The 13,850-nt window shown below is 35.0% G+C and overlaps 1 long non-coding RNA gene across 1 annotated transcript in view; it reads right to left on the bottom strand.

Annotated features, from left to right (window-relative positions):
- Positions 1-13,850, bottom strand: part of LOC138715682 (uncharacterized) — a 37,647-nt gene that overhangs the window by 8,625 nt on the left and 15,172 nt on the right. The window contains exon 3 of the long non-coding RNA XR_011336544.1: positions 4,019-4,164. This is a non-coding gene — a long non-coding RNA (uncharacterized lncRNA). The remainder of the gene's footprint in view (positions 1-4,018; positions 4,165-13,850) is intronic.

Raw genomic sequence — 13,850 nt, 5'->3', positions numbered from 1 at the left:
TTACCACTCCTCCAAGAACACCATAGGCACTATCTGTACAGGGACATTTATGCTTGCCTAATTCCTCACCTACTGATAAATTTTTTGAAGAACTGTCGCCAATTCCACTGCTAACACTTCCATCTGGTGCAAAAGAGTAATAAAACTCAAGACTGAAACGTAATAATGTCTGAAAACTATAGGGAACAGCTAGAGATTAAACAGCAGAAATAAGTTAGGCTTTTTCCTTGGAGAACGAATAGGAATTCAAGATGATATATTATTCCAGTAAGATGGTGCCTTGCACATTATGGAATGGCGGTAGTGAATTACTGGAACCAAGAATTTCCAGGACGATGCATAGAAAGAAGAGGAAGTATTAAATGGTCTTATGATCCCCTAACCTCAACCAACCATGAAACCTGGAAGAGTTAAAGAGAAGAAATTGGAATGAGATACAACAGATAAGCCAAACAGTGTTGCTAAAACATTAAATTTCCAAAACAGACAAACTCACTCGTACATTGTTTGGCAGTGAATGAGAGTCATTTCAATATCAACACATGAACAATTGAAGCATTGCTAATTTTTTTAATGAACTTTCTTTAAACCCCAAGCCTTTTGTTAATATTGCAGTTAATTTCCAATGGTGCGTATTCAATTTTTAAAAGCATTAATAAGTGTTTCTTTCAATTAAATCAAAAAGTGCTTGTATTATTTACGTTTTGAGACTTGAAGAATTCAGAACAGGAAAAATTAGTACTTTTTACCAATTAAAACAATAGAATCTTCAGCACAGTTAAAAAAAAAATTGTAATTTAAATTTTCATCTTACGAAAAATGCAATTTCGAACACATGTTCAGAGTATTCCTTTTTTAGCCCGTATAACTTTTGTGTACATGCTTATGTAGATTTATTTCATAAAATCAAACGTAGGAAAGTTACAAGAGACCTTCTATACTTTTTACTGATCGTGTACAATGAACATAATATTCAAAGGGCTTTCCTCTTACCAAAATAAGTCTACAGAAGAAAAGCAATGTTTCACAATTTTTGAACAAATATTGCTAACCTATCACTGCTACAGTAAAATTGTAGCTTTTTGAAAGAGATTATTAATGAAGTATACCTTCAATAATTTATCATAAACAGTTGAGAAAATAGCAATGCCATCGTTGGTCAGTGTGAATATTACTATTTCTAGTAAAGTAATATAAAATTAGATTTATTTATTAAACACTGAATTGTGATTGTTATTAGACATTCACAGGGATTGGAAGAAAGAACTCCATATTTGTAGCATAAATGAGTAAAAAGAAGAACATAGTATTCCGTAATGAATTATGAATGATTTAAGCATTGAGTAAACACCGTATGTTAAAATATCGTGTCACTGGGTTCGCGCGTCGCCATGTTGGTGTGGGAATCCCTCTCTCTTTCTAACACAGTTGCTGCACGATGTTACCTCCCAAATTCGTGTATACATATTGAAATTAATTATATTTTGGGTTATCATGAACTATTTCTATCAATTTAATGTGGACTATGAATTCTCTAAACTTGGACGTAAACATCATAAATGAAATTAAGGTACTACGCGACCAAGGCGGGACCCGTCGTGGCAGAATGAGGAACTCCGTGCTCGCTGCGTATGTTTACTGCTGGAGTGTCGTCACATCCAATGCCTAGCATTTCAATCTGGTCGCATTGCCGCGTGTAGGAAGACGTGTGTTTCGTAGCCAAGCGCGGAGCATTATTTATAATGCCATAAGTTTTGTGATGAAGAAAAGACAACTGGTTTATTCCTACCTCTATCGAAGACAACAGAGCGTGCTGCAGGTATTGTGAAGTTAAATAAGGAAATAATTAGAAGGATTAGAGAAAGGAAGGTAAAGGTAAAGAATGTGAGGACAAGGGTGTAGAAATATCGACACCAAACAAAGTTAGACGACCTCCTGCAAATAAGGTTGAATTAGACGACATGGACAAATGTATCATAAAAAGAGAAGTTCATAAATATTATAGTGTCTACAAAGAGCTTCCAACAATAGGCAAAATGCATAAATTTTGTAAGAGAGAGATAGATTTTAAAGGGTGCAAGGAAAATTTACGAAAACTCATACTATCCATGGGGTTTGCATTCAAAAAATGTAAAGATAAAAGGAAATATCTAATAGAACGCTCTGATATAGTAGCCCGTTATTTACCTGGACATGGTTACACTGTCCACAAATGTTGGCAAGACGTAAACGTGTCAGGAGTTTATACAAATAGCAGTGCAAGTCAACGACTTATAGTAGCCCATGCTGGTGGTAGTGATGGTTTTATACCGGAGTCGGCCACTTTAAAATGCTAAGGTAAGAAATGTATATCAAATGCAATATCGTATAAAATACAGTACCTATTTTAGTTTACTTTACTTTCGATTCATGTTCCTTCCTTTACGAACACCGATGTCGTGGTGTGTTTTCTGAATAGATTCCTATGTGTGTAAGCATATGATAAAATAAAACAGAACAACAAAGTTAACATATAAAGCATGTTAATAATAATTAAACAAGAGCGCAGTTCGGCATGTGCTTCATTTTTCATCTGATGCGGACTTTACAGCACGGCCTGTGTTGTGAAGCGAATCGCAGCGCCACCAAACAAAACGGTCCCCGCCTTGGTCGCGTAGTATATATAAAGTGCTCTACATTATTTCTAATTAAAAAGAAATGCATACCAATGTAAACATATCAAAACTAAAGACAAATTATAACAGAAATCTCTTACTTCTTCTAGGCCACATATTTACATGCACTACTCCCGATCAGAAGGATACGTATGGGTTAGGAATAGTGAAGATTAAGTTTGTTACTTAAATACAATACAAGAAAAGCACACAATTATATTCATAGTTTAAACATATACTGTTGTACTGGTAGTAAACCGAAAGTTATATTTTAAAGTAGAAATATTTATTTTCCATTAAGATTGTACAGGGACATCATTTTATTTTTACTTGCATTTTTATTGTGCCTGCATTTCTGAATGTACTTCACTCCCACCCCTTCACTAATGTCCTTGCTCCCGTCAGACACACAAACTTACGGCCGCTGTTGCATTCGAAATCTTCAAGCAGTGAAGTAAACACTGCAGTGTATAGTGTGTTTCAGAAATATGGTTGCGTTTTCTATAGAAGAAAGAACCTATATTAATAATATCGCACTAAAAAATTATATTCAAGAAACGATAAATTCAATTTCAGAGAATATGCTTCAAAATGTTTTTAATAATGTGCGTAAAGAATTGAAGCCTGCATTGTAATGAACGGCAACCATTTTCAGCAACTTGTTTAAAAATTCAGATCAGCTTATTTTGAATTGAGGTGGCTAGAAGCAAAGGAATGCTAGTGACATTTGTAATAACATGAGTTAAGTGCATCCAGTGTAAGCTAAAGTATCTAAAATTTTAGTGGCAACGGGATATTTTAATCGCATCACATATTAAAATTTAAATAAATATTTCACCGATTTTACGAAAGCTTAAATATTTAAACCCCATTTTCTCAAAAGTAACTTAAGTGTACTTACAGCCCTTTACTTATGACCCCCTCAATTTAAATGCACTCTCTATATTGTATGTTAACATCAATAATTAATATGCTAAATAAAGTAGACATTACATAACGAACATAGCCACCTGAAAAGTTGAGTTTTTGAAAAAAAAAAAATGTTACTACTCTGCTGTATTTTGATAAATTCCGTAAAAGTGGTGATCAAACTGAAAATCGTAATATCGTATTTCCCTACAACATAAATGAATACACTACTTTTCTCTCCTCCTATACCTAGTAAAATGATTTGTTTACATATTGCACTAGTAACATCAAACTCCTGTAATGGAAGGGGGCAACAGTGTTTCCGAGTATAGCCAGGATAATGTTAAAAATGTTGGTAAAAATAAAGTGATGTCCCTGTATAGTTTTTGGCTTTGTCACGAGTTTAATTACTATAAATAATGTAACTAAAGTTACCAATTTTTAGAAGTACATACCGGTATCTATACCATAGAACAGGCCTGCAGAACTCGTAAGTAGGGGAAATATGACGTCAACCTCACTCCACTTCTATTGGGGATGTTCGACTTTTGCGTAGAGTTGTTGACATTCTTTGCGTATGTAAGGTCCATCAGTGGCAGCACTGTAATTTTAAAAAATGATTGTAATAAAGTCATTGTATTTATAATGCGTTATGTCGTTTCAATGTTAACGATTATGCTAGATTTTCTGTCGGTAGTTTCTTTGAGATTTCTTTGCGTCGAACCTGCTTTATATTTTCCAAAACTTTCCTTCTATCATCACCTACGAAAACATAAATTTGTAACATTTCAGTAATGAACCTTGAAAATTAATATAAATGCCATTATTCATTTCAATATAAAATGGATACAACGAGTGATGTCCTTAATTTGACAGTATATAAATAAATATTCAACATACGGTTCGTAATAATGAACTTACCCGAAAGTTTGTCTACTCCGTAATTCTTAATATGGACTTTGTTTAAATGTCAATTAATCATGAAATGACGAGTAGAAATGAATTGAATGGGACACAGTAAATAATCAATTCTTTCGTCTTCTTCAGCAATAAATTTATCATATTCCCATTTTCTTTGGAAGTAGTTTTTCTTCACGGGTTCAGATTTTGCCATGTTCCAGTTCTGTTCAAACTGCAGTACGCGTATTGTGTATTTATTTATTTGTTTATTTATTTATTTATTTGGCTGCAGTGCGTTACAATGTTGAATGACAGCATTAGGCTCCGGTCATATAGCTATCACTCACTTATCAACATACAATATATATATATATATATATATATATATATATATATATATATATATGCAGGTAGACGTCTTACATTATATGTGCACACATTTTAAAATTTATTTTACATCATCTTTTAACTTATTTATTTCTCTCATTCGTTTTTCTATTAGCCTACATTGCAAAGGTATGTTCCTAAGGATTTTATTATCTGTTCGCTTGTAATTCTTGATGGCGTATTGTATACCTGCCGCCGCGAGAATAAATGTTGATATAGCCGAGCAAAACTAGAACGCTATGACCGCACTGGTAGAAAAGGTGAGTGGGATAGAAGGGGTACGAAGGCAGTCACTCTGAGGAGCCATAGACAAATAAATCAATCTATACTTTGTCCTTACAGTATAAAAACCTGTTATACCTAATTGTGTATCGTATAAGAGCTGAGTTTCCTGTTAAAATTTATTGTTTTGTTAACAGAAATACATATCAGTAAGAAAGCTAAGTGTGAACATAATAAATACTAAATAACGGTATATAAGCACTAGAAGAAAAATTCAAATTTATCAAAATAACAATACATACAAAATATTACATTATACCTGTATTGAACTAAAAGGTCAAAAGTTGAAAGTGTATACTTGAAAAATACGAAATATACAAACATTATGTAGGAACAGCGGCGAACGTCTGCCTAAACAAACTAGCAACTGCTAGGGCCCCAACTTGGGGGGGGGGCCGCGGCCAGGGAAAATAATAATAATAATAATAATAATAATAATAATAATAATAATAATAATAGTGCTCTCTGTTGGACACTAAACTTTCGCGTGGCAATATGTATAAATTGCTGTTTTTTAGTCGAAAGACAGGTTTGAAGCTCAATGAGGCATCACTCATGAAGCAAGTAAGCAGGAGATATGTCTACTTCATTTCTAAGTCTGCTTCTCTATTTTCTAACTTCAAACTACGTTAAATAAATCCTACTCTGTTAACTGCCTAGATGTCCTGGGTCTCTATGTTCGGGCTTGTTTGGAAAAATAAAGTAGGCCTATACTACCAATACTCACATTCGAGGGCTGAATGTGAAACTAACGTAACTATAATCGATATTTTATTTACAACAAAATTTTTAACAGACAATATGCTTATTTCACATGAACTATGTAATCATGTTTTGTAGTTAAGAATTGAATTGTATACAAGCATAGGTGGAGTTACGGGAGGGGGCATGGGGGAAACTGCCCCCTCCAAACTTGGCCGAACTCTTTTCTTTTTTATTAACGTTAGAAAATATTGGATTCAAAAGATTTTTCTTGCTTTTTGTTGATGGTTAAGTTTCTGTGCTTAATTGACGAATTAATGTCTTCAGACCATGTGTCTGGACTATAATACTTATTTTAAATTTCTGAATGTATAAGAATTTCTATAACTCGTTTGAGGAATGGAAGCACTGTAAGTTTCTTTTGTAACAGCCTGTACTCATGTGTTAGAAGTCTGCAGGTGTTGAAGCAGTCACTTGGAGAAATATGAATAACATACTGCAAAACAATGCAGAAAAAAGAAAAGTGATCTCGGTATAATGTGTAAACATAAAGACGAGATTAAATAAAATAATCAGAATTTACATTTCATACGATATCTTGCTTTTTTAAATAAACAGATAAAGTAAATGTAAAATTGGTCCACCGCTGTGGAGTGATGGTTAGCGCTTCGGCCATGAAACGAGCGGACACAGGTTCAAATTCTCGTTGAGGCAAGATACTTTGTTGGGGGTTTTCCGGGTTTTTCCTCAACCAATTGAAGCAGAATTGCTGGGTAATTTTCGGTATTGGACCTCGAACACATTTCGCCATCATTAATTCACATATCATCATGCATACAATAGCCTGGGTTAAGTTCACGGTGCGGCGTGCTGCACTTGTACAAGAGCGCGACCGTTAGGCTACCCAATCATTCACAGAATAAGAGTGGAAAGCACAATAAGCCTCAGGCTACAGTGCAAGCCTTCGGGTCCCTCCTCCGTACAAGAGGAAAAAAAAGTAAAATTGTCTGTACATTTTGTTAAAATTTTACTTTATTTTACAACTAGCCGTACCCGTAGGCTCCGCTGCACCCGTTAGAAATAAATATAAAGTAATTACATAATTAAAATAGGACATTTGATCCAGGGAACATTCGTGTTTGATAGAAGGATAAATCGTTTAATATGTTACTTAATTTAAATTGCATCCAAATAATTAAAATGCGATCATTTTGGTCCAGAGACACTCATTTGGTGCAATGACAATTCCTTTAACATGTTTCTTAATTGTTATTACATGCATCCATAGTTTAATGAAGATTGACATCATTTAGATTTAATGTGTATATTTTATTTTACTTGTTATAGGTTTCCATTGAATTATGGTAATAACTTAATTTTAACCCTTGTTTTCTACGTATTCAGTAAATGGCGCTTGGCCCACTCTGGTTCTGAACCCTTCAAATAACTTAAATTATATTATATAATATTACATATTATATATTATATTATATTATATTATATTATATTATATTATATATTATACTATACTATACTAATATATTATATTATATTATATTATATTATATTATATCAGAAGTTACTGTAATAACATTATAGCATTATGTCCATCTAGAGAAACTACACTTTCCAATGGTGAAATAATAATTAATTATACAAATCGGTTAATTTAGCTTCCGATATTACTTCATACAAACACAGAAACATTCTCTGTAGGCTATGTTTCATAGCTTTCGATTGTTGCTGTCCAAGGCCCCTTATAGACGAAGTCATTTGTTTTTTAATTCATTACACGGCCTTAGATGGCAGTTATTTTAATTTTAAAACTCGTTTATCTCATTAAATATCAGTCCTATCAAACTTTTTCAAGGAATAAAACTTATCGCAAATTATTTTTAAAGAAACTTTTGTTATGTAACATTTGTCATAAAAATCAATAATAAGCGCGATATTTCGATTTATTTAATTCAGGCCCCCTTATAACCCCCCTTTTAAATGTATTTTGAATGCCATATAGCCTAAAATCTAAGTTACAACGAACTTAATTTATATTCCAATTTTCATCGAAATCCGTTCAGCCATTATCGCGTGAAAAGGTAACAAACATACAGACAGACAGACAGACATACAAACAAAAATTTCAAAAAAGCGATTTTCGGTTTCAGGGTGGTTAATTATATATGTTAGGACCAATTATTTTTGGAAAATCGAAAATTACCAGAAAAATTTCGGCTACAGATTTATTATTAGTATAGATTAGTATAGACCAGAATATTGTACGAAATGGAACTATAAAAATTGGAGATTTATCCTTCGAAGAGGTGGAAAAATTCAAATATCTTAGAGCAACAGTAACAAATCTAAATGACACTCGGGAGGAAATTAAACGCAGAATAAATATGGGAAATGCCTGTTATTATTCGGTTGAGAAGCTTTTGTCATCTAATCTTCTGTCAAAAAGTCTGAAAGTTAGAATTTATAAAACAGTTATATTACCGGTTGTTCTGTATGGTTGTGAAACTTGGACTCTCACTTTGAGAGAGGAACAGAGATTAAGGGTGCTTGAGAATAAGGTTCTTAGGAAAATATTTGGGGCTAAGAGGGATGAAGTTACAGGAGAATGGAGAAAGTTACACAACGCAGAGCTGCACGCATTGTATACTTCACCTGACATAATTAGGAACATAAAATCCAGACGTTTGAGATGGGCAGGACATGTAGCACATATGGGCGAATCCAGAAATGCATATAGAGTGTTAGTTGGGAGGCCGGAGGGAAAAAGACCTTTGGGGAGGCCGAGACGTAGATGGGAGGATAATATTAAAATGGATTTGAGGGAGGTGGGATATGATGGTAGAGACTGGATTAATCTTGCTCAGGATAGGGACCAATGGCGGCTTATGTGAGGGCGGCAATGAACCTACGGGTTCCTTAAAAGCCAGTAAGTAAGTAAGTATAGATTAGTATAGATACCTTTATTAAATGATGATATTCCGATATACTGTAACAGGCTATAATGGGGGAAGGAGATAAATGATGTCCCCCTTAATCTCGTTATATAGGGATTCTATGGTTTAGCTTTGCCCCCCCCCCCCCCAAGGAAACTGTTCTCTCTCCGCCTATGTCTACAAGACTGTTTGGAGCAGAGGATTTTTTGTGACCATGTAGAAGAACGAATTATCAACACTTGGTGTAAAAACCTATCAAATCAATTTTTAATTAACACCTAAAGAGATGTATTAGGTATTTTCATTACAATTTAATCAACGTATTTTCATTACAATTTAATCAACTAAATGGGTATATTCACAATGCATAAATATCTTATACCAGAAAAGTTTGATGTTGATCCTCATTCTGATTCAACTAACAAAGAGCGGACTCATTGGCTGAAGACTTGTGATAGTTTATTTGCACTGTTACCTATGTAGCGTGGGGAAATATCGATGTTCCACCTACTAATACGATAATATACCGCAATGTAATAATGATATGAAATGAAATGGAATTTAACTGAGGGGGACACGTACGGCCCAGCACTGCGACCTATTGAGATCTATTGCGCTAAAGATCGAGAAGTATAGGGGAGAGAGAAAGTGTATAAACAGATGTGTAAAATAAAATAAAAGTATTTATAGGAAGTGTGAATAGTGGCAATGGATTAGGTGTAAGGAGAATAGTGAGAAAGTGAAAGTGAAAGTGAGCGCAAATAGGAATGAGTAATAATAGAGAGAAAGGGTTTAGAGAAATGAACAAGTGACAGCATAAAAATAGTACTAACATTTGAATGTTGGAACAGTAATTGAATAAAAGGTCAAAGAACATATAGGCAAATAATTCAATATGATAATTTATAGAGAAAAATTGAAATTGAGATTTTAGTTAATAGTAGTTAGAAGTAAAGGGGGGTGTGAAAGGAGTATATAATATTAGATATATTAGGATTAATGAACAAATAGAGAATAGCAAATGAAATGTAGGGAAATACTGAAGGGGAGATTGACCAAGTAACAAAAAAGGTACATAGCTTAATTGGGAGTATGTGTGTAGACGTGTACTGCAAATACTGTGTTATTGTAATAATATGTTAATGGTGCACCGGGTACAGAAACGTGAGGTACACCATTACATGTAAAGAAGTGCTGTGAAGAAATATATATCATATATATATCATATTGCGCTAACCCTCGATATGGAATGAGTTGCATGCCACAGATCTCCTACGCGCATTGCCCTAACCACATGACTCCCTTAACGACCGGTCTCTACAGCCAACAGAATCATATACCATTCCTGCTTCGGCAAATTCCCCCAAGACCCCCCCCCCCCCTCTGTCGGTCCGAGGAGAAACTCCTTCCCCGAGTAGGTCCGCCTCGGGTGCCATTGCAGAAGCCATCCAACATCGCTGAACTACATTCCACGGAGGCCGGTCGAGAGAGTCAGCAGCTTCGGGAGGCCGGCGTAGAGTGATCTGAAAAACTAGAAACGGGATGATGAGGGAAGGATGATGGAGGAGGAAAGGAAATGGCGAAGGTGAGTGGGGTTCCAATCGCCTGATAACGTTACCTGATATTCATCCATAGGAGTGAGGGGAAAAAGCCCGAAAAAAACTTCATCTGACCGGGAATCGAACCCGGGATCGCTGGGTTCGGAGTTAGACTCTATCACATCGTGATCAGATCATTGACTAGATAGGTGATTAATATTATAATTTCGAATTCATGTTTTGATGCAAGTAGTTTAAAATATGGAAACTGAATTCCACTTCTGGTGTTCGTAACTGTTTACAGCCGAATGCTGCACAGTATTTCACCATTATAACGGCAAAATTAAATAAATATAATTAAACGAAGTACTTCTTTCAACAAACAGCAATTCCCCTTTGAGTTTGAAAGAGAGAGAGATACGCTTCAGGTGTGCCAATAGTACGGAAGTTATACGTCGCGGTTTTTTTAGCATTTGTCTACAAGAGTTGTGTATCCAGTTTATAATGTTGAGATCACCGGATTTAAAATAATATACGTATAGCATACATAATCCGTACCATTTCAAATGCAGAATAAATTTCTTTTAAGTAGCCTAATCTGAGTCAAGAACCCAGATTAAGTTAAGTTTCCCGGGAATAGTATACAATGCACAGTGGGACGGATTGCGATTCTAGCCGGAACAGAATCTAATATTGATAAATTCCTTTCAAACCGTTGAAAATAACAAGATGAAGGTAAATTATTGTGACATTTGATGAAATATTTGTATGAGAATTATTATTTTAGTATAGAATGCCTATTGTGTAGGACATCTTCTAAGTTTCTCTCACGAGGACACTTCCTAGCGTGATCTAACCTGTACTTTTGTAAATGTTTGTGTCTTGCCTCTTGAGCATCTTCAGATAACATCCCAATAGGAAGTATCGCAGTTTCTGCAATTTTTCCTACATGTATAAGTATCTTATGCACGCTAGATGGCACGGATATATCTATTGTACATATAAATGGACTGTATCATTGGTGTACTTCTCAAACGCCTCAATATACTGTATATTGAATATACACATGAAATGGTGCATAAAATTACAGAATATCTGTGAATGAGGTCTTACTAATGGCCGTAATATTGGCTGTAATTTGTGGGTTTTCAAAAAATCCAACGTGCTATATTGTCTTCATTTGATGTCCCAGGGCCACCAGATTTCTGTTTGTCAATAAGAAGATCTAATTGTCAGCGAAATCTAGAAATAAGCCCCTGTTTTCTAGCTTCAAAAATATCTTTGTTGTTGCCTCTGACCTGGCAAGAACAATGTTTTTTAGAAAATAATCCTTTTTACGGTGACAGTGCATCCAACGTCTGTTAAAATTACTTCGAATATTTTTCAAAATATTATAAATGCACTTCTCACTATTATAATCACATGTTTCAATACATAATTTGTTCAAAACATATCTATATAGTTCATCTAAGTCGCCCCTTTTATTGGCAAGCATTGGAAATAGATCACGGCGCGAAATCACCGGTAGCGGTTCCGAGTCTGAAAAAAATTAACCACATGCAGAGCGGTCAGTAGGAGCAAATGAAACTAGGTTAGTCTTAAAGTGCACACTTAAACCTACATTCTGACATAAAAATAAATGTGACTCTGCGTGACTCTCCTATTATAAGTCAAGTTTACTTTGAGAAATAGTTTTAAAAAATCGAATTTCCCGCCGTTAAGTTAGCATGCCGTTTCTAAAAATTGAAAGTCATTATGAACATAAAATTTATATAATAATTATCTACCAACATTGTTCTTCATTTTCCATTTCAGAATCACAAAATATTTCACCCCCAGATCACAGAAAACAAGCTTGCTTCTTACAATATTTCAGCGTGGCTGAGCAATAAAACTGGTTACGGAGGGGAATCCTCGTCAACATCATTGTGTGACGTCCGTATGTTTAGTGTCAAAGCTTCTTTCTCATAGATAAGCATTCTGTGATTCATTAGCAACAACTTGAGATGGGACACGCATAAAAATGAGAACATGTGAAAATTGATTTTGTTCCGGCTAGAATCGCAATCCGTCCCACTGTGCAATGGTACGAAACCACGGTCTACTATATACAGTCACGAAGCTTGAGTTGTGAGGGTACTAGAAACAATAGCCTGTGCCGGTACTATTTCGCATTGTCTGTAATGAAGAGATATTAGCGATCCTAGTGGTGAGCAACTATCTATGGGTGCATATTTACTACGTATTGAGGTTCGTGACTGTATATAGGCCTACTAGACTGTGATGAAACCGTATTCAACAGAATGATGACGTCACATGACGATGACATCTCAAGATGGCGATATCGTCAACAAAACACATTTGTCCCGACCAGGAATCGAACCCGGGCCACCTGATTTCGTAGCCAGAGGCGCTAGCCGTTACTCCACAGCTGTGGACTCCATCATTGAATCTAATTGGTTCTTGTATAGGGCGGGAATTAGCAGATGAATGACATCGTGCACTGTTGTGTCATGGCGGTGTGTTCTGCTGTATTGTTTGTAATGAGCACAACATAAAAACAATATGTTAATGGCTTATGAGCGAACATGTCAATGGACCAGTTATTACTATTGGTTAAAGAAATAAATTGTTTGTGCTCTCTTTTCTTTGAACGAGATGACAGTACGGAAATTTCGCAAAATCTTGCTAGCGTAGCACAGACAACAACTTGTACAGCCGCCATGATAGCCATCGAACCTTCCAGCAGTTTTGTTCCTATTTCGCTGCAGCGTGACGTCATTGTTGTCAACCGGTCCGGTGAGATTCGGAATACGCTGTTAACATGAGCAGTATTGCCAACTCAGAATTCCATTTTCCGCTGCACAAGCTTAAAAAACTTCTAAACTGTAGTTTAAAAAAATCCAGATTTTTCCTTAACACATCACTTCCAAATCTAAAAGGCAAACTAGTTATATGGTTCTGGGAATTTTATATAAATATAGACTAAATTGTGGAAAGTGTGTATTACTTTGTAGGGTTTATGTTGTATGCAAAATAACCTTCATCTTTGTACAGGAGGGATGATGTATACTGTACAGTCCTGCAACTCACGAGATGATTCTCTTTCATTACCCGACGAGCATCGTTTCAAATCGTATTATGTACAACTTACAATTTTTTTTTACACAACTGGCGAAAAACTGAATTACTCGTAAACTGGACAAGTTTTGAAAACACTACACAAAACCATTTTTAAGTACTGGTTTCACAGTTTACAAATATGACGACTTGGAACCATCAGACTTCACAGCATGAAAGATAAATAAATAGAAAGCAACAAATTTAATTTCGTCCACTGTTGGACTTAATACGTTTTGAAACGATGCTCCTGTACTCGTGTCGTGTTTATTATGTAAATAAATATTTTGTGGTAAGATACTGTTTTTAAATTATCATTATTTATTGTTTAACTCAATTAAAAATGGCTGGATACAAACCTCCTCTCGCTCAATACGATAAAACTACATTAATAATACCGTTTACTATAA

This window comes from Periplaneta americana, chromosome 15 (assembly GCF_040183065.1).
Source record: "Periplaneta americana isolate PAMFEO1 chromosome 15, P.americana_PAMFEO1_priV1, whole genome shotgun sequence".
NCBI lineage: Eukaryota > Metazoa > Arthropoda > Insecta > Blattodea > Blattidae > Periplaneta > Periplaneta americana.
This window is presented reverse-complemented; position numbering and strand designations above follow the sequence as displayed.